This window comes from Dipodomys merriami, unplaced genomic scaffold (assembly GCF_024711535.1).
Source record: "Dipodomys merriami isolate MVZ:Mamm:240054 unplaced genomic scaffold, mDipMer1.0.p SCAF_5, whole genome shotgun sequence".
Taxonomy (NCBI): Eukaryota; Metazoa; Chordata; class Mammalia; order Rodentia; family Heteromyidae; genus Dipodomys; species Dipodomys merriami.
In genome coordinates this window covers 66,490,944-66,509,968 of record NW_027206068.1, presented here as the reverse complement: position 1 = coordinate 66,509,968, position 19,025 = coordinate 66,490,944, and the positions used below count along the sequence as shown (strand labels likewise).

The 19,025-nt window shown below is 40.6% G+C and overlaps 1 protein-coding gene across 3 annotated transcripts in view; it reads left to right on the top strand.

Moving 5' to 3' along the window:
• Window positions 1-19,025, top strand: part of Ptn (pleiotrophin) — a 94,928-nt gene that overhangs the window by 13,950 nt on the left and 61,953 nt on the right. For 2 of the 3 annotated variants that reach the window (XM_069996860.1, XM_069996857.1), the window contains one exon: window positions 8,245-8,284. The exons of the other annotated variant lie outside the window; for it this stretch is intronic. The gene's annotated coding sequence lies outside the window, so the exon portion shown is untranslated. Of the gene's footprint in view, window positions 1-8,244; window positions 8,285-19,025 lie in introns of those variants that run through there. 3 annotated transcript variants of the gene reach the window in all.

Below are 19,025 nucleotides of genomic sequence, written 5' to 3'. Positions count from 1 at the left end.
AAAGAAAAAAAGAAAACTCCTGCTACAGTTTCCCATTGGAAAGCATTCACTGTCAAGCTTAGACACCCAGCAGTGGGACACAGAGGCAGAGGCTGGGAAAGGTTAGGTGATGGGCTTGCCAGGCCCTGCGTCTGTGGTGTGTGGAGAGGCTTTCAGCGCACCGTCCCTCCAAATGTCTTTCACAGTTCTGGTTTCTGACTGGAATTGATGGGCTTAGATGAGGGGTAAAACCCAGAGGGCTGATAAGCATGAAGGAACCCTGGGATTACAAAATGAAGGCAAAAAACAGTGAAAAGGAAAGCTAGTCTGTATAGTTAAAAGCCTCCACAATCTTAGTCTGTAGGCACCTGCAGAGAGAGAGAGAGACAGACAGACATATAAAGATAGAGACAGAGAGAGACAGAGAGAGACAGAGTGAGAGACAGAGAGGCAGAGAGAGACACAAAGAAACATACAGAGACAGAGAAACCCATGATTAGAAAATATAACACAGGATTAAATGGTGAAAAGAATGGCTTTGTCAAGGTTTCCAGACAAAGAAGACCTTGAACAGGGGAAAGTAGAGGGAGTGTGAAGAGGACAGGATTTTTTAATAGACAGGATTAGATTGCCAATGTGGCGGAAGTATAGAGCAATGTGTCCCAGGTAAGAATGAAGAGTGAGATGATACTAAGTAAGACACTGAGGGTGCAGAGGACAGAAGGGCCTGATTGTGCAGAATGGCTAAGAACAAACATCAGAGTTGTGTGTGTGTGTTGGGGGGGGGGGGGTGGGTAGATAATTGCCAGACTCTTCAAATGAAAGAATTTTATTGTGCCAAATGGTCTAGCATCCCTGGGGGTCCTTTACAAAAGGGAAGGAAAAATAACTTGGTGAAAAATTATTCCAGTTAGGATATTAGAAAAGTCATTTTGGGTCAAGTAATAGATTACAGGTGGAGAAAATTAGGTTATAAAAAGTAATTCTGTGTACCACTCCTTCCCCCAATCCCTTGATCTTTTAAATTGTGAAAGTCCTGTTCATGCTTCAGTGCTCTGCTTAAATACCATCTCCATGAAAATTGTCTTATTGAAAATGCACACTTGCTCCTTCACTTCCTTTATCCTTCTCCCCCCCCCCCCGCCTCCCTCCCTTCCCCCTTTCTTTTCTTCAGTTTCTATATATGTCAGGAACACAATTAGGCTCCATGTTTAATGTCAGGAGCACAGAGATGATTGTGTACTGTTCCTGTCTTCAAATCACACATCTAGTTGAGACAGCAGGTTGGATCATGGTGCAATAGTCAGGATTTGTATATATATATATATTTTTAGTGCCAGTCCTGTGGCTTGAACTCAGGATCTGGGCACTGTCCCTTAAGCTTTTTTGTTCAATGCTACACTCTACCACTTGGGCTATTTCTAGCTTTTGGGTGGTTAATTGGAGATAAGAATCACATGGACTTTCCTGTCCAGGCTGGCTGTGCTAACAATCCTCAGATCTAGCCTTTTGAATAGCTAGGATTACAGGTATGAGCCACCTGCCCCTGGCTAGGATTTCCACTTTTGGTGGCTCATAGGTGATACACCTAAGTCAGCAGGGGCTGGATTCTAGGAAAGTTTCCAGGAGACTGTGGCTTCTGTCTTTAAAGAATGAAGAATATAAAAGAGAACATGTAAGTTGCAGATAGAGATACTGATGCGAATTCTCACCTTATTCTTTTTCTGTAAAAGTTTCTATGAATGGCTATCTTTTCCTATTTGACTACAAATCTTTTTGCTCAAAGATAGTTTGAATAAAACTATTCAATAAGTAAGTAAAGGAAGGAAGGAGGGAGGGAGGAAGGGAGGGAAGGAAAGGAGGGAGGAAGGACAGGAGGGAGGGAGGAAAGAGAGGGAGGAAATAATTGATGGATGAGTAGAAGTAAGTAGGTAGTTAGGAAGGTTCTTTTCTCTAGACACTATAAACGACAGTAAAATTTATCTGGAGTCTAGCCATTAGATAGAAGGAAGGTGTATAAAAGGTAATTTTTTAAGTTATTAACAGCTGGGTTGTGGTGGCTCATACCTTTAATCCTAAGTAACAGGAGTCTGAGATCTGAAGATCATGATTTGAAGCCAGCCCAGGCACACAAACCTGTGAGTCTCTTATGTCTAATTATCCAGCAAAAAGCTAGATGTAGAGGTGTGGTTCAAGTGGTCGAACACTAGCCTTAATCAAAAAACGTACATGAGAATGAAAGGCCTTGTTCCAAGCTCCAGTACTAGCATACACATACAAACAAAACAAAACAAACAAACAAAAAACTGAGTTGTTAAAACTGCTGGACGGGTGAATCCTCAAGTCATTTCTAGGATGAAGAGTCTGAAGGAAGCATTGACTTGGGGAAAGAGGCGAGTGATCATCCAGCCTGAAGCAACTATAAGGAGACAGAACGATTGGTGGTGCTGAGCTGGGACTGGATGCTGGCCTCTTGGGTATCCAGAGAGCCTTTGATGACCGGAGTCTTTTGATGAGAAGTAGCCTCAGGCTTATAGTCCTAGATCACCGTAGAGACCTGCTCCTGCTTGAATGCTCACATTCCAGGCTCATTACTACACATTTTCCTCTTTAACATACTTTCCCTACCACATGGTAAGACCAGGCTAACATGATTATTTTTCCCCTCAAAAATATTTTTTATTACTTTGTACCTTACTGATGGAGGTTTCCTTAAGCTACATTAACTTTCCAGAAATCTGTCTTATCAGGTCTAGACATGGCACTTGCAAATGGAATGGCTTGAGGCCACATCTTTGAGAAGAGGTGAATTGGCCTAGAAAGCCTCTTGTAATTCAGGTGACCACAGGTCAGACACTTATTGATTCACCAGCTCTTGCCCAAACTGTTCATTTTCCTATGCTCTAGTGATTTCTTTCCATCTGTAGTCCATTCACAAAACCCAACCTCCCAGAGACAGTGAAAGCCAGACTCCTGTGGCTCAATACTTATTGATTGAGATAGGTGTGACCATCAGAGTTGGGCTGTTGGCAAAGGCAGAAACAGTGTCTTAAGTTCTTGGTTGAAAGGGTTCCTTTCTTAGGGGAATTTTTAAACATCTGGTGCCTCCTTTCTTACCCACAGTGAGCCGCTGCTCCTTCACAAGCCCAGTTGGGTTATGAGGACTCTCTCTTCCTCTTCTATATTTTCTTTGTCCGGCTCCAGGGGTCCTTTGTGGTGGTGAGGGCAGAGTTGGGGGTAAACACACCCTTGTCCATTTTCTTCCTTAAAACGTAACTTTTCCCTCCCAGCTTTGATAAAAAGAAAGCTCAGGAAGTCAAAATTGTCAGGTTTCCAGCCCTCAATTTAATTACAACTCAGAAGAGGCAGGATATGTCCTGGGGACAGAGATTAGAGAAGATATTTTCCAAGAAAGCTATGTAGTTCAGTAAATACTGTATTTAATGTGGTTTCAGATTGGGAGTTAGTAATTCCTAGCTCAAGTAATTTGGGGCTGAGGAGGGTAAGATCTTTTTTTTTCCTTCCCAATTTTTGGTAGTAGTGGAGTTGAAACTCAAAAGTCTCATGCTTGCTAATAAGCAGGCTCTTTTACCACAGAACCATATCTGATTTTTGCTTCGTTAGTTTTGAGCTTTTTCTCTAATGACTTTAACAACCCTCCTCCATGTAACATTTTTTCTATTTACAAATTACTTTTGTCTCTTATTTACTCTCCAAATAATTGTATGAGATCAGGTTTTTTAAAATTATATTTTTATTATCTTTGGTCCTACTGATTTCAATTTTTTATATTATTACCCTACCTACAGATAAAACCAATGAGGAGGCAAATCCATGGTTTTTTTCCTAAAAAAAAAAGAAAAAGAATGTGAGTTCTGCCTCATCTCTCTTAGAGGATCTTTTGGGAGTGGATTATCATAGCCTGTGAAAGTATTTTGCAAAAAAAATTTTTTTTCCCAAGGAAACTTGCTACTCTATTCTTTCTTGTGTATAGCATTGCTTCTACTGCTCAGGAGCACTGTTTCTTGAAGAATATTGTGCCTGCAGTCTCCTGATGATTCTAGGTAATGAGAAGCTTTAGATGAGTGCCTAGGAATGCACTCATTCTTGTGTGTGCGTGCGTGGGTGTGTGCGTGCGTGTGTGTGTGGGGTGTGTGTGCGTGCGTGTGTGTGTGGTGTGTGTGTGTGTGTAGGTGTGTGTGTGTGTGCGTGTGTGTGTGTGTGTGTGTGTGTGTGTGTGGGTGTGTGGGTGTGTGTGTGGTACTGGGGTTTGAATTTGGGGCCTTATACTTTCTAGGTAGGTGCTCTTCTACATGAGCTGAGTCAAGCTCCCAGTCCTTTTTTGCTTTATTAAATTTTCAGGTAGAGTCTCGTGCTTTTGCCTGCAGGCAGTGCTCAGTGTTGGTTGAGATGGGGGTCTCATGTACATTTTCTCATTTGGCTTTGTTGAAGAATGATTTGCCAAATTTTGACTTCTGGATAGCTGGGATTACAAGTTTGAACTACCATACCCAAGATTACTGTCATAGTTAAACTCGTGAACCCATTTTTTACTTGTGTATATAAATGTGTGTGTATACTATATTTAACATATATCCATCATACCGCTTGCAACAGCTTCAAATTGGATACAGTTCACCACTGACTTAATCTTTCAATTAAATCACTTAAACTATCCAGGCTTCTATGTCCTCACTTGTGAAACAAGGGCCTAAATAAAAGGTTGCCAAGATCTCTTGAAGAGCTTTAATTCAGGCCTTATGGTCTTGCTATGGGATCTCCAGATTTTTTTTCCTCTTTTTCTCTGGGATCTCTTTCATATTCTGTTGTAAGTCATTGGTCCTCAAACTGTGGTTCTCAGATCTGTAACATAGCTCTCACTAACAGCTCACTAAAGTGCAAGTTCTCAGTACCCGAAACTCTGAAGGTAGGGCCAGTAACCTATATGTTAGTAAGCCCTCCAATGGTTCTAATTATCTGAGGAAATTTGAGAACTCTGATTTAAGCTTTACTTGTAAACACAAGTATACACTGTCTTCCTCTACTATGTTATGACTTTAAGTACAAGTCAACTGCTGCCTGTGGTTCAGGGAAAGCCATTAGGAAAGTTCCTCTTTGTCTTTCTTTGGTGACTTCCACAGGTAAGAACTCCTTGTTCTTACCTATGAAAGCTTGCCCAAGAAATGAAGTGTTCAACTCGTGCAGTCTTCACTTCTTTCTTATGCTTCTAATACACATGCCTTTCATGATCACACTTGAACTAACTGGCCTGGCTGTTCTCCAACAGCATAGTTCATATGTAAATATATTAACTAAAAGTAACAGTATAAAGTACACAAATACCCTGTAGTTAGCTACTCAATCTACAAACCACCACATGAATGGCAGGTGCAAATGGGTTTTGTAGACAGTGACCGATCATATCACTTTTTAATTCCTCATCCAGGCACCTGGCATTCATTTTAGGCACCCAAGTGCATGGAAGATTGTTTTTTCATCTCTTCTGTCTTCCAGTGATAAGCCCACAAGAAATTTTTCAAAAGTGGGCAATCCAAAGAAATCAGCCAACAAAAATGAAAGTCCAGACAAGGGAAGAGAAGTAATTCAACACTACAAGTGAAACTCAAATTAAACATAAACAGAGCGAGTTGAAATAAATGTGGGTGAGGATGATGTCTCTAGACACAGCCAAACAAAGAAAGGCAAAGAAAGTCAAGGTAAAAAAAATAGGGAGTGTGAAATGAGAAGGAGAAAACTATCCATCCACCTCCCCCCCCCAAAAAACAAGTTACTGGCAACAAAGTATCTTCAACGGAATTCACAGGTCTGTTTCCCTAACATCAGGAGTGATGAATACAAACCTGAAAAAGTGTGTGACAATTCGCCAAGGCGCAGGAAAAGATTACAAGCTTTGTAATGTAAGATGTAGGAAAAGATTACAAGCTCTGTAATGAAAGGTGTACTGCGGGGACAGGAAAACACACAAAATCACTCACGATTCTAAGTGTACTCCTCCCCTCCTCAAAAAAATCTCAGTATTTTAAATGTTTTACATGTCTTTACGCTAAGGAAAGATTAGTGTTACTCTTAAATGAGAATTTTCAATGGCTCCACAATGTTTTTCATAGGTCACAAATCAGTCATTGTTTTCCTCATGGGTTAAGAAGGGTACTTTCCATGGCTTCAGATTACACGATCATGTTGAGCCTCCCACCCAGCCCCGCAGTGGGCACTGTCTCCATATATCTGCCCTCCTATTACTCCTGAAAATGACTCTACCAGAGAAACAGTACATTTGTAAACTAGGGAACAAAGTTTCCTAGTTGCAATACCCATCCATGTATTTAACCATCAACAATTTATGGGATGCTCACATATTATTCTTCAAAGCTCTGGCAACCCAGGAGTACAAACATCAAAGGTACTGGCTTTCATTCTCAATAGATGAGAGACAGATAAATAGACATGATTCTCGTTAGCAGTAAGGATTATAAAAAAAGTAAAAGAGGGTAATTCGGTATAGAGAGACGTGTGTGTGTGTGTGTGTGTGTGTGTGTGGATGGGTGTGTGTGTGAAGCTAGGGTGGACAAAGAAATGGTCAGGGAGGCCTCTCCGAGTTTCAACCAAAGCAAATGTGTTTTTTTCCCCTAGGCTTGGATGAAACAATGGTCACTTGTGCAGCTTCAGTGATGAAATCAAAACTTCTTATGTTGCGCTTTTATTGCAATATATTTATGAAAATTGTCTATTCATATTAAACACATTGCTTAACCTAGTCACCTGTGGCCTATTTTAAAAAATAAAACCAGTGAGAAAAGCCCTAATAATTAGTTTCTATATAAGACTTAAATTCAAGGCTATCACAATTCTTACTTCCATAATTTAAGCCATATTATATTTTTCCCATTAACTTTCTGCAGGCCTATATTTAAATACCAAAGGTTGTGCTCATAACTAAGAAATGAATATGAAATATTTTGTACTTGATTGAAAAAAGAAAATCCACTCAACATTAAGTCACTATAAAACAAAAAAAGAGTAGTGTTATAGAAAGATTATTAAATCTCTTAGCACCAACCATGTAAGGATTGGCATTTATCCTAAATATTATTAGAAGAAATATTAGTACTTTTATTAGTTTTATAATTACCACATGGGTATGAAGAAAGCCACTGAATTACCAACTTAAGCAAAGAAACGAAGTGTGAGAAAAAAGAAATCTATGTGAAAGCTTTTGGTTAGACACTATTTTAACCAAATTCCAAAGAGGAATCCAAATCATATTTGGTTTAAAGGATTTTATTCTTACAAAGCACACATCCCTTTGATGCTTAGCAAGCTGTGAGCAGGTAGCAAACCTGGCGTTCAGTGAGCTTGGTAAATGGTATTAACCTCCGAGTTTCGAGGAGAGAGCAGTAAGGACTCAGGGGCTTCTTTGCTTGTTTAGTTGTACATGCCTCTGATAATGCCATGCTGCCTAGAGCAGGAAGACAAGGGAGTCCTCACAGCTGTCTGGTTGTTCCCTTACCCATCCATTAGCCTGCGGGCTCTGAATGGGACACCTGTGGACATGAAGTCCATGGTGGAATAGTCATTAGAGAGCCACGGCCCACACAGTCCTCAAAGCTTACCCTGAGGTCTGTGAAAAAGGAAGCCGGGAGTTCTAACACAGAGCAGCATTCTCTCAATCCCAGTATGCTCTGCAAGAATAGCTATCACATCAAGATGTCTGAAGAATGGCAGCGATCCTGCAGCTGACGAGAAATGGCAGAGGGAGAGCTGGCTTATGTCAGGTAACTGCTGCTAGCACTGAAATTCAATTGACCAGAGAAAGTCACGAAATCAAGATAAAGCACAGAAGGTAGACTTGAATTAAAAAAAACAAACAAACCTACAGGGTTGTAAATTTTATTTTTCTCTCTGTTTACTGTCCAGAGTTACATGATTTTCTATAATCCTCTGGAATCCGACCTCACCTCTCTTATCTGGACACTTTGGTGGGATATTTTTCCCCTTCCCCTCTTTCTCTCTCTCTCAATGATTGCTTCAAGGTTGATGGCGGAGTATGCCATCTTACCCCCAGTTAAAAGAATAAAATTCATGATGTATTATTCATGCAGGGAGTAAAACAATCGGAGCAAAATGGCCGTGCTAAATTTCCTAGAAGTGTGAAATGACCCAGTTCGAATTGCAGTGTGGCATGTTGGGTTGGTAGAAAATAGAGTGTTCATTTGTAATTTGACACTGGGATGTTTTGCTTTACAGAAAGGTTTACAAAGCAGCCCCGTATCTCCTGTTGTGTCAGGTAAGTGAGGAGTAAGTGTGCCATTGGGTTGGAGGGCACATGTGCGTGTGCAGAGGATTTACAGCGAAAGACGATCAGGACAAGGAAAAAAAAAGAACAAGACTGTTTTATTACTTTCTGGTATACAATAATAATTATTAAATTGAAGCTGCTCAGTGGCTGCTTAAATATGAATGTAGCTATAAGACATAAATATACTTTGTCTAGCAGGCACATATCGAATGCATACAAACTGCAAAGAGATTCTGCAGCCAGACACAGGGAAGAGATATTCTTTTCCCTAAATATTCCCATGATAGAGGAATACAGCTCTGTGGACTGTTAGGAAGTAGAATGTGTTAGGAGTTGGAACATCATGAAGGGCAGTAGCATTGAGGAGAGTTTGAAAAAAGAAACCCAGACCACTTAACATTCTTACTGACCCTCAGAGGTCACTTTGTAGGCTACTCAGTTACAGCCCAGAATATGAGAAGCCTTACCTTCAAGGAGCCCTAGCAAAACTATGTGAACTGTGCATGCCCGGCCCCTTCTGACACATGAGCACCGGTCTTGCCGATACTCTGAGTTCCCAAACCTTGACATTGTGTCCTTCTCCTCATGTGTACAGGTCTGAATACCCTTTGTGGACACCAAGAAACAGTCTGAGACTCAGTCAGACTCTGATAAAATGGAAAACAGAACCCCACAGGGGAGAAATCCTGGGTTTTCCATTTCAATGACTAGAGAGGAAGCTGAACAGCCAAAAAAGGAACCCTGAGCTGAATGAGGAGGACTGAGGGCTTGGGAAAGTGACAGAGTTTTCCTTTGGTCCCTTGGAGCGCCTCCATTCAATGTCAAGTTTAGGAAATACTCCTCAAAGAGCTCTCAGGTGATGGTAAAAGGAATACACTCTTTGGAGACTTAAGCATTCTGAGAACAAAAGAGGAGGAGGGAGGAGAGAGAGAGAGAGGGAAAAAGGGAGATAGGAAGGGAGGGAGGGAAGGAAGGAGATAGAGAGGGAGAAGGAGAGGGAGAGAGATAGGGAGAGTAACTTCTTATAATCTCCAGCAGTCTTTGAGCCAGAAACTCTGATAACAATATCATGTATATGACTCACTTTACCCTCACCCAAATTTTTTAAGGTATGGAAATGAATGAACCCAGTCTGACAGATGATGAAATTGAGGCCAGCAAGGGGTTATAAGGAAACCGCACATGGTCTTTAAACACATCCACTTCAGAAAGTGCAGAAATCAAGTAGTCAGTAGTCCTGACAAGTCAATAGAGAGAGCTTAGCTATTATTGAGGCGCACTGATGGATGGAAAAATAGATAGTAGATAGGTGATCAGGAATGAGGCCTCTTTCTATAGGAATGTAATGAGGGAGAGAAGCACACACAATAGGAAAGTACCTAAGCTCAAACAAGAACCCTCGGTGTTCGAGAGGAGGTCTTCTATTTATTGTGTATGATGCTTATTGCTTTCATAAATGTCATTTCCTTTGATGTATTATTATTACATTGTTTGAAGGATTAAACAGACTTAACATAGCTTAAGTAAATTTCCCTGTCATTAACTAGTTATTAGGAAAGAGGAGATTTGAACGGAGGTTGTCTGACTCCAAAATCTGTGCTGCTTTTAACCTCCTAGTGATAAAGAGAAAGACAGGAGAGAAATACTTTTCAGAAAAGCCTGGGGTCATTGGTCCATTGGCTTATTAATTGATGGTATGCACGTTTATGCACCTTGTCTCTTCAAGACCTGGAAACATGACATTCTATGAAAACCATTTTCTTCAAATTGTAGTTGATGAGCTCAATTTATATTAAAGTGTTACAGCCTAATGTAGAGCTGCAAGTGATAAGAACAGAAGAGAACCTATAGGATTCTATTGAGCTTCTTCCTCTTGGAAGCTTCTGGAATTGCTATCGTCATCAGGGGCAACATGGCAGGTGCTGAAATGCTGACTTCCTGCCATGCAGTAACTTCCTGTGAGGAACCGTTCAAGTCCATCTCTTCAAGGAAATTCCCTGACTCTCTCTCTCCTTGGGCTCCCCAGCTCTTGTTCAGGCTGGTGCTGTGTCAACCAGTGTCTCGTCTACTTTATTTTCTTCTGCAATTATTTTAAGTTATTCCAGGAAAGATTATATCCTTTTCTTTTGAGCCTGCAAGGCAGCATTACCAAGACGTCAAATGCCCTACATTCAATTATTTTTATTGTATTTAATTAAGGTAATCTTTTAAAGAAGACATTATGGATTCTAGAGAAGGAAAAGAAATGAATAGTTATCCATTTGAGCACATTTGGATGAGAGGCTGGCATATTTTGAAATTCCTAAGATAACAGACATGGGCAAAGCCTCAAAGTCTATAGGCTTTCCCAAAGATGAGACTCGTAGGCATAGCGTCAGAGATCTGAGGGACAGGGTTCCTAATTGGAGTCCTCCGAGTTTCTTCCCATTATTCTACCTACGTACTCCTATCCACGACCAAGCCGGGGACTTTATAGAACAGTTGGACATTTATGCAAGCCTTAATATTCAAATGTCACTCTCACATGGGCAGAAATATAAAAATCACATGCAGATTCCTGGACTGTGGAGACTAAAGGACTGCACTATGAATGTCTTCAGGCAAAGAAGAGAGGCCGGGAGAGCAGTTCCCCAGGCCTCCCCCTTTCTGCTCTCTCTCTCTCTCTCTCTGACTCACCCAGCACTCCCCTGTTCATCAGCCCAACCCACGGATCACTGACAGCTCAGAGCAGCTCCGGGTGACTGCTGTGCCTTGTAAGATTTCCGCGCCTGTGTGGAAATGAGAGAGGCAGAGAGGGAGAGACCACCAACCTGAGCTTAGCCCCACACCCAACAGAGAAGCAGGCTTGGGGGGAGACAAAGCAGCTAATTGTGAGCAATTCCATGCAGGGGCCTGGGAAACTCTAGCACAGAGGGGTGGCTGTGACCCAGTAGGGCTGGCCTTGCATATTTCAACACCCTGGATGGTCAAACACCTGGGGTCTCTCATGAGTGCTACCCTGTTCTGGGAGATTTATGACGTTCACCAGATCTGGCAGCGGGCTAATTTACAGGAAAGGTAATGCTTCCCAGGCCCATTCTGCAATTCTGGGTTTCCCCAGGAGGGCTCCGGTCCCCTCTTGCTTCATTCCCCTTGAAATGCTGGCCATTTTCTACTACAAAGAAAGTGCTCTTTATTCTGGGGGATCGCTTGGTCTATTGATATCTCCTCTTGCTCATGTCTAAAGCAGCCCCTTCCTGTTCAAAGGACAGATAGGAGACTTCCGTGATGAATGAGAAGAAGTGATCTTTGTGAAGTTCTCTTCCGATGTATTGCTTGAGATATGTAATCATGGGAAACAATTCTCTTTGAATTTCTCAGTAATGCTCGTTTGTCTTCCTGAGGGATTTTCTTAGGAGAGCCAGGATGACCTCAAAGTTCAAAACTACTCAGGATAGAAAGTAAGCATAGGATAAACTCCTCACTCCAAGTTTGCCACTGCAGAGAAGGGGAGTTTTGAACTCAGAACCCTGACTGTCCATTTCTGATAGCTCTCTATGTAACGATGATGCCTGTGGCCAGAAGTAAAGCACTTCATTTATTTAGCCATAATGGGGATGGAATTCAGGGCCCTGTGCTTGTTAGGCACAAGGGCTGTGTTCCTAGTCCTTTGGCTTGTCGTTGGTTGTTCCGATAAATTCTCGTGCTTTTGCCCAGACTGGTTTCAAACCTAGACCCACCTACTTCTGTCTCCTGAGTAGCTGGGATTACAGGCTTGTACTACTGTGCCTGACCGAAGAAAATGACACGTAAAGAGGATTTCAGAATCAGCGACTGTTAGAGCAAGGTGGGTGATGAGAGGATTTAATTCAGAGATTCGGTTTGTGTTTTAGTACTGCTTTCTATAGTGCCTGATGGGCTTAGAGAGGAGTTTTCAGGGAGATGTAGAGGCCTAAGAAGTTTCTCCCATTTTGGTACAATATAAACAGTGCAGGTTTATATCTACTTTATAGATTGGAGTTTTCAATATGATTTAAATTGGTAGGAACTTTTTAATACTTTTAAACCAAGTGAAGCTAACAGCTGAGTGTTATTTTCGTTTCACCATGCAGATCACAAGTCTGCAGAACTAGGGCCCTTCAGCCCATGGGGTCCCCTCCCCTAATCTACAGTGTAGCTGTGTGCATGTGCTAGAAACTACATGTGTGCGCCTCTCAGCTGTTATATTCTTCCCTTGTGAGCTGGGGTGGACACTGAAGATCATATTTCTGTATAGTCAGTTGGCTCCATGGTTGGCTGTTGATAAAGGAACTCAATGGAGACCCAAGGAACTCAGGATTATGACCCTAGGTTTGGCTCTGTATCTGGTTATATCCACTACCTCCAAATATCAAGAGCTCTACTTCCCAAACATCTTCTTGACATGCATAGAGAACATTCATGAAACTGCGACACCAACTTAGCTTTTAATTCTGTAACGTAAACTGGTAAATGTGCCCTTGATTTATAAGAGATGAGGTTCTTTCAGAACTACAACCGAAATTCTTGTTTTCTGACTTCTTTCTTTTTGCTTATGTGGTGCTGAGGAATCGAACCCAGGGCCTCAGGCATGCAAGGCAAGCGCTCTACCACTGAGCCACCTTCCCAGCCCAACAACTGAAATTCTTGTCTGTGACTTGAAAAGAATCGAGCCTGGGCTTGTCACTTTTTTGATAACAGCGCTAAGATGGTCAGGAGAGTCTACCCCAGACCACACCCCTCACAGTCATCCTTCCTTCCATAATGGCCCCTGACAGCTGCCACTTGGGCTCTTGGGGCACATCCCTCTGTGGATACATCATCACCTCTGGCCACAGGTGACCTTGTGTTCATTCGTTGACAGTGATGGCATTACCAGCTTCATTATCAGCATCCCCTTGTCCATTGGCAAAGAGGCCATCACTATGCCTCAAGCTCGAGGTTACAATGAACCCAATTTCTACCTCCCATTTCTGGGATTGTATTCCTGACTCAATTTTCTGTCTGCCAGGACCAGCCAAAAAATATACTACACTAATGATTTTTAACGGAAAGGAGAAGCATGAATAATAGATAGAAATGCATAAAATTACGAATTAGGTAATGGAAATAAAACACACAGGATCCAGGAAATATTACAAACTAGCATATGCGCCTGAGCACTAAGTTAAACATATGCATAACTATCCTGCACACCGGGACATATTCTTTCTCTTGCCTTCTAAGTCTCTCCAATCTCCTGAGGCAGAGTATATTCAGATAGCTCTTTTTACTTCACACTTTGAGGTATGCAATACATAGTTTCATACATACCTACTTTCTGTTAACTCTAGTTATTCTGTTAGTGACTCTGGTTCACCTCTGCCAGATGCCCCGAAATGCACAGAACAAAGTAGCACAATGCACATAGCAAGAATAATGAGCCACCATACTGCTGAATCTGCTTTAGTTAGCAGAGTATATAATGTACACTTATTGTGGAAAGCCTGTCTTGGGATTGTGTTGCTTAGGGTATTATACAGTCTTGTGAAAAATTGGCTATGCTTAAATATATCACAATGAGCTTCCATACTTCTAAAATAGATTCCTTCTTCTGCCTTTTTAATGGGATTTCTCATTCTTGCTCATCACTCAGCAGCTAAATAATAAGCATGGTAAAGAATAGATGAAAATAAAATAACAAATTAAAATAAGCAATATCTTTTTTTTCTATTTTCCAAATGTTACTTCTCAGCTTCTACTTCTAAACCAGTGGCTGATGTAAATAGGCTGAATAATGAATTTACTTCTTACCCATCCCATGGTGACCAGGAATTGGTTAGATAAATGAATCGATGCTCTTGTTTGGTTCTTAGGTGGCTTTATTGAAACTTTTCAATCTCATACTTAGGATAATCCATAATGTATTGGATTTCATAACCATGTTGTAGATAGAAAGGACTTTGCTTCATTAATTCTCACAATTGTTTCCCATTCATTTATGAATTGCAATGTAGAAAATATTCATGAGAATTTGTTGCATAATTTTTCAGTTATAAAAAGTTTGGCTGAGAGCTGAATTTAATAATAAGGGAAAGAGTATAGGTCAATCAAAAAATACAAGCAGCAAAATTCCCTCTAGGTATCCAGGTATTGTAATCTTTGAGATATGGATTAAGGACATAGTTCCCACCATTATTAGGAAAATTGACAAAATAGATTTGACGCTCAACTTCCGAGAGAGCTTCTATGAACAAACTGCACACAGAAAGTTTAGATTCAAGAATATGCTGCTACAGTTGCTAGCTGTAATAATATGCCATTTCTGTTATGCACAGGAAGGAAAGAAGAAAAGAAGGAGGAGAGGGCGAGAAAGGAAGAAAGAAGGAAAGAGGAAAGAAGGAAAGGAGAGAGGATGGAAGGAAAGGTGGGAGGGAAGGAGGAAGGAAGGAATACTGGAGGAAGGAAGGAAGGAGGCTAGCAAAGTTAGCTAGCAAGTTTCTAGCAAGTACAAGGTACTAGGATCAATTCCCAAGTACAAAAATGGAAAATTAAGAAACAAAATTGGGTAAATAAGATGTTTCTCCCTTATTGATAGCTTTTTATAGATAACATAGGTGGCCACCTGAATCTTAAATCCAGCCCTATTCACCTTTCTATGATGTGACCAACTGACGATAGAAGCATTTTCCTCAAGCATTCCAGATTATAGAGATCTTGTACCATCCATCCCTTCTGTACATTTGTCTAAACTCCATTTCAAGGAATACTTTACTTCCCATACTTCCTATGTCTGTTCTAGCTTCATGTGACCTTTTGACCTGATGGGATAATTCATCCTGGTAGATCTAGAAGTAACATAATTTCCATTTGAACCAATCAGGGGGTGATGGTTAAATATTTATTGCAGACAATTATGAGCAAGCTAATGAACGCAGAGTTATAGAATGGATGTAAGCCTTTCAGTTCTTTACTCTTTATAGTCTCCAGAAGGGTGTTTATGTTTTAGGTACCTTCTTGAGAGCTAGAAAGAGCTGGAGATTGAATCCAGTGCCTCTAGTCTCATGCATTTGCCTACAACAAAAGACTTACTCTTTTCTGTATCCCAAGATATGTGCTGTGATGGTGATCCAATCCTCCAATCCTCCATTGACCAACAGTCTGGTATGGTGTGAATATATATTCAGAAAAGAAAACAATGCTGTCCAATAACCCTTGTATTATGCAGAGGAAGGAAAGAAGAAAAGAAGGAAGAGAGGGACAGGAGTAGGGAGGAAAGAGAGAAAGGAGAGAGGAAGGAAGGAAAGGTGAGAGGAAGGGAGGGAGGAAGGAAGGAAGGAACAATGGGAGAAGGGAAGGAAGAAGGAAGAAAGTCTTGTATTAGCTGCAACAGGTGTTTGATCAAGTGACCTGAGGAAATAACCACATGATAATATGGCATACATATGCACATACCTAATGTTATGGGTGCCTGTATGTATTTGTGTATGCTTACATGTCTATAGCACAGTGACATGAAGTAGCAGGATTGGTTCTATACTGATTTTTTATTTTCCTCTTGGTAAATCAGTTATTCTTTCATCTTCTTTCTTTTGAGCAGCTGGTCAAAAACCATGGTGAAACCCTTCCAAAGAGCAGGATATAGGAAAAGAAAATAAAATCATGACTTTTGAATTGCAATTAATTTTGGGGTTTCCAAAGCCCTGGGGACTCAGAGCATAAAATTCAAAATAACGTATAGTAAACTCTTTGAGAGGTAGTTCTTCCTCTCTGTGAACTAATTTTAAAAAATTCGGTAATGTTAAAAATAATCAAAAAGGAAACAGAAACCATATTCCTAAGTATTTTAGAGTGTCCATAGATAGCTGAAGTTATTTCTCACTTTCAAAGAACAACACAGCAAATATTGTACTATCCTTTCTAACACATAGCAATCCATACAAAACAAGTATAGGAGTAAAAGAGTTAAGCAGGACATCAAGGGAGACAGGTAGGAGGCTTTGTTTTGCCTTGGCTTTGCCCTGAATCCATGACTTTGGGCAAGTTTCTCAACATCCTTTTCTATTGGGTGTTGGTGTTGGTATGGCAACATATGTAAATGAACACTAAGAACTCTAATCTCAGAATTATAAGCTATATTACACGCAGAAAACACCATAGAAAACTGTATCGTACACATATGTATTTATTTTGAGATGTTCAGGCAAGAATGAATGTTAATTCATTGGTTCTGGTCAGAAATAAAAGGAAAGAATGGCTATTTGAACAGAAAAAAAGATCAATATAAAGAAATTAGGTCTTTATCCAGTTAGTGGCATTAAAAAAAAGAGGTCTTTCCAAAGATTTGTGTAAGGATTTATTCTAACAAAAAAGTTTGAATGATCTAGGTGATAGATTTGGGAAATCAGTCATTGGTACCTTCACTGATATAATATGTAAAATTAACTTCCCTTTCTATTTTCATTTCTCTTTCTCCATGTTCCTTTCCCTTCCCTTCCTTGTATAATCCTGTCCAATACTATATTGCAACATAAGAAACAACAAGGTTCTCAGAGGCTGTACCTCAGTGGGCCCAATATGAGACATTGCTGTTGAGGAGAGAAGAGAACAGGACTGAAATTGCATTGGTGCTAGCTGATTCACAGGGCAGATACATGTTGAGATGTAAGTTCCGTCTTTAAGTCTGGCTTCCTAGATAGCTGGCTGTATGCCACTGATACCTGAATTGAATTTCAGATTTTCTAAGTACTGACATTCTTGTGGCATGTATGGAAAACTAGAGTTGTACCTCTTGCTTCTCATTGCATGTGTATGCCAAACACGTATTTTCTAAAGTCCCAGAAGACAAAGTGTCTATCTGAGATTGAGTGTCTAAACTAAAGCCAAACTACTGGTATGCATCTATTTCTTATTCCTGTGACTTTCTCTACCATGTTTAGCCTCAGCAATGGTAGCTAAAGCTAAACAAGTGTTTATGACCAATACATCCTACTGTGAATATGATCTTCCAAATGATGTCCGATTTCATGTTGAGGATGTATTTAAGATCATTGAACAGGCCAGGATTTGTCATACTGAGGGGTGCCAAATAAAGATAAATAGATACTAGCAAGGAGATGAATAAATTGTGAATGCATTTCCAAATATGCTCCAAGATGAAAAGTCAGCTATATTTGTTATCCTTGGTCCAGAATTTTTTCTGCTTCTATCAAGAAAAAGTAGTGAGGTTAGCTGTATTGGCTTTGACATTTTTTTCCCAAAGGGTTTCTTTTATTTCACAGAAGACCTCATTTATTCTAGCTCTCCCTGTACCCTAGGGGGGCTGGAAACTCAGCCGGGGTATCTGATTTATATAATTAGACTTTGGTGAGTATGGATAGCCTCTCTTTCCAACATGAAGTGAGATGAATTTGAGGGAAAGCACCCTTCCTTTATGCCCTTTGTTACTCTCCTTCCCAACTCTACTTTCCATTCGTAACCTGGTTTACCAGGAAAAGCCCTGATTCTACAATCCAATGTGATCTCACCCTGTCAGAGCTTTCAGCCAGAAAGACTTAGAGCCCATCTATTTCAAAATAATGACTGAATAATGACAATCCTTTGGGTACTGCTCTCACCCAAATCCCCATTTAAAGACTGTGACTGGAAGGACAAAGGCTAGTGTTTCAGGAAGGGCAGATTTAGGATAGATCAGCTATGGAAATCAGCATTGGCTCCCATGTCCAGGACCTAATGAGAATCTGGCAAGGGCCCAAATGGAGTTTTGAATCTACTTGACTGAGCATTCTGGTCTCCCTTTTGATGCTTTTCATGGGAATCTGTAGAACAGAAGAGAAGGAGGTGAGGAAATAGTGCAGGCAAGGGGGGCCATTGCAAGATCCACATTTGCTACAGATTCATCACGGTGCCCTTTTAGTTCAGGATACCACACTCGTTTCTATGTAGTATTCTGTGGCTTTGGAAGTGCTCGAGGTCTTCACTCCTTGACTATGGTAAGTATGTGTACAAGAAGTTCAATGAGGTTTCCACTTGAGTTGGGCTCATGCGAATTTGCCAGTTAGCCTGCCAGCCTCTTTATTTTTTTTTCCCTCCCCATCACAATACATCACCTCCTTCATGCATATTCTTCTGCTGGAAACCTGACAGTTCTAGAAAATGTAGTCAGAAAAGTGTCAGAAGAGATGAAGTGAAAGGGAAAGTGCAAACAGACATTTAGGACCAATGCCAAATATCTCAGTGGAATAATTTTAGATTTTCTATTTGAAGGAAGCTAGAAAATGCAGTGAGGAGGGAAAGAGACCTTTTTTCCCCTCACTTTCCTTTCTTGCAAGCACAAGACATATTCACCTCTAACCGTGTTGATCATGTACTCTTGGTATAAGGGAAATAGGTGGGAAAGTGGCATACTTGCCACTTTCATACTTGTCCCAACATACTTGACCAGAAGCATGTACTTACTTTGAATTATTCTATTACATGAAATCACTTTGGAGTATTTAGCTTAGAGATAGCTTGCATAGGATAAAAAAATAGGTTTTCAGATATATGGTTACTAAATTAAAGAATATTTACATCTTGTGTGAGAAGAAAGGATATACTGCTTGCTGCAGAATTGTTGAACAGTGTTGAGTGTGATCTGAATTTAATCCCCACCACCCACCCCAATTAAACATTAAACATCTTAAACCAGGAGGAAATGCTTTGTTCATCAGCTTCTGTGCGGTCGCCAGTTTGGTTAACTGAAACCCCTGGC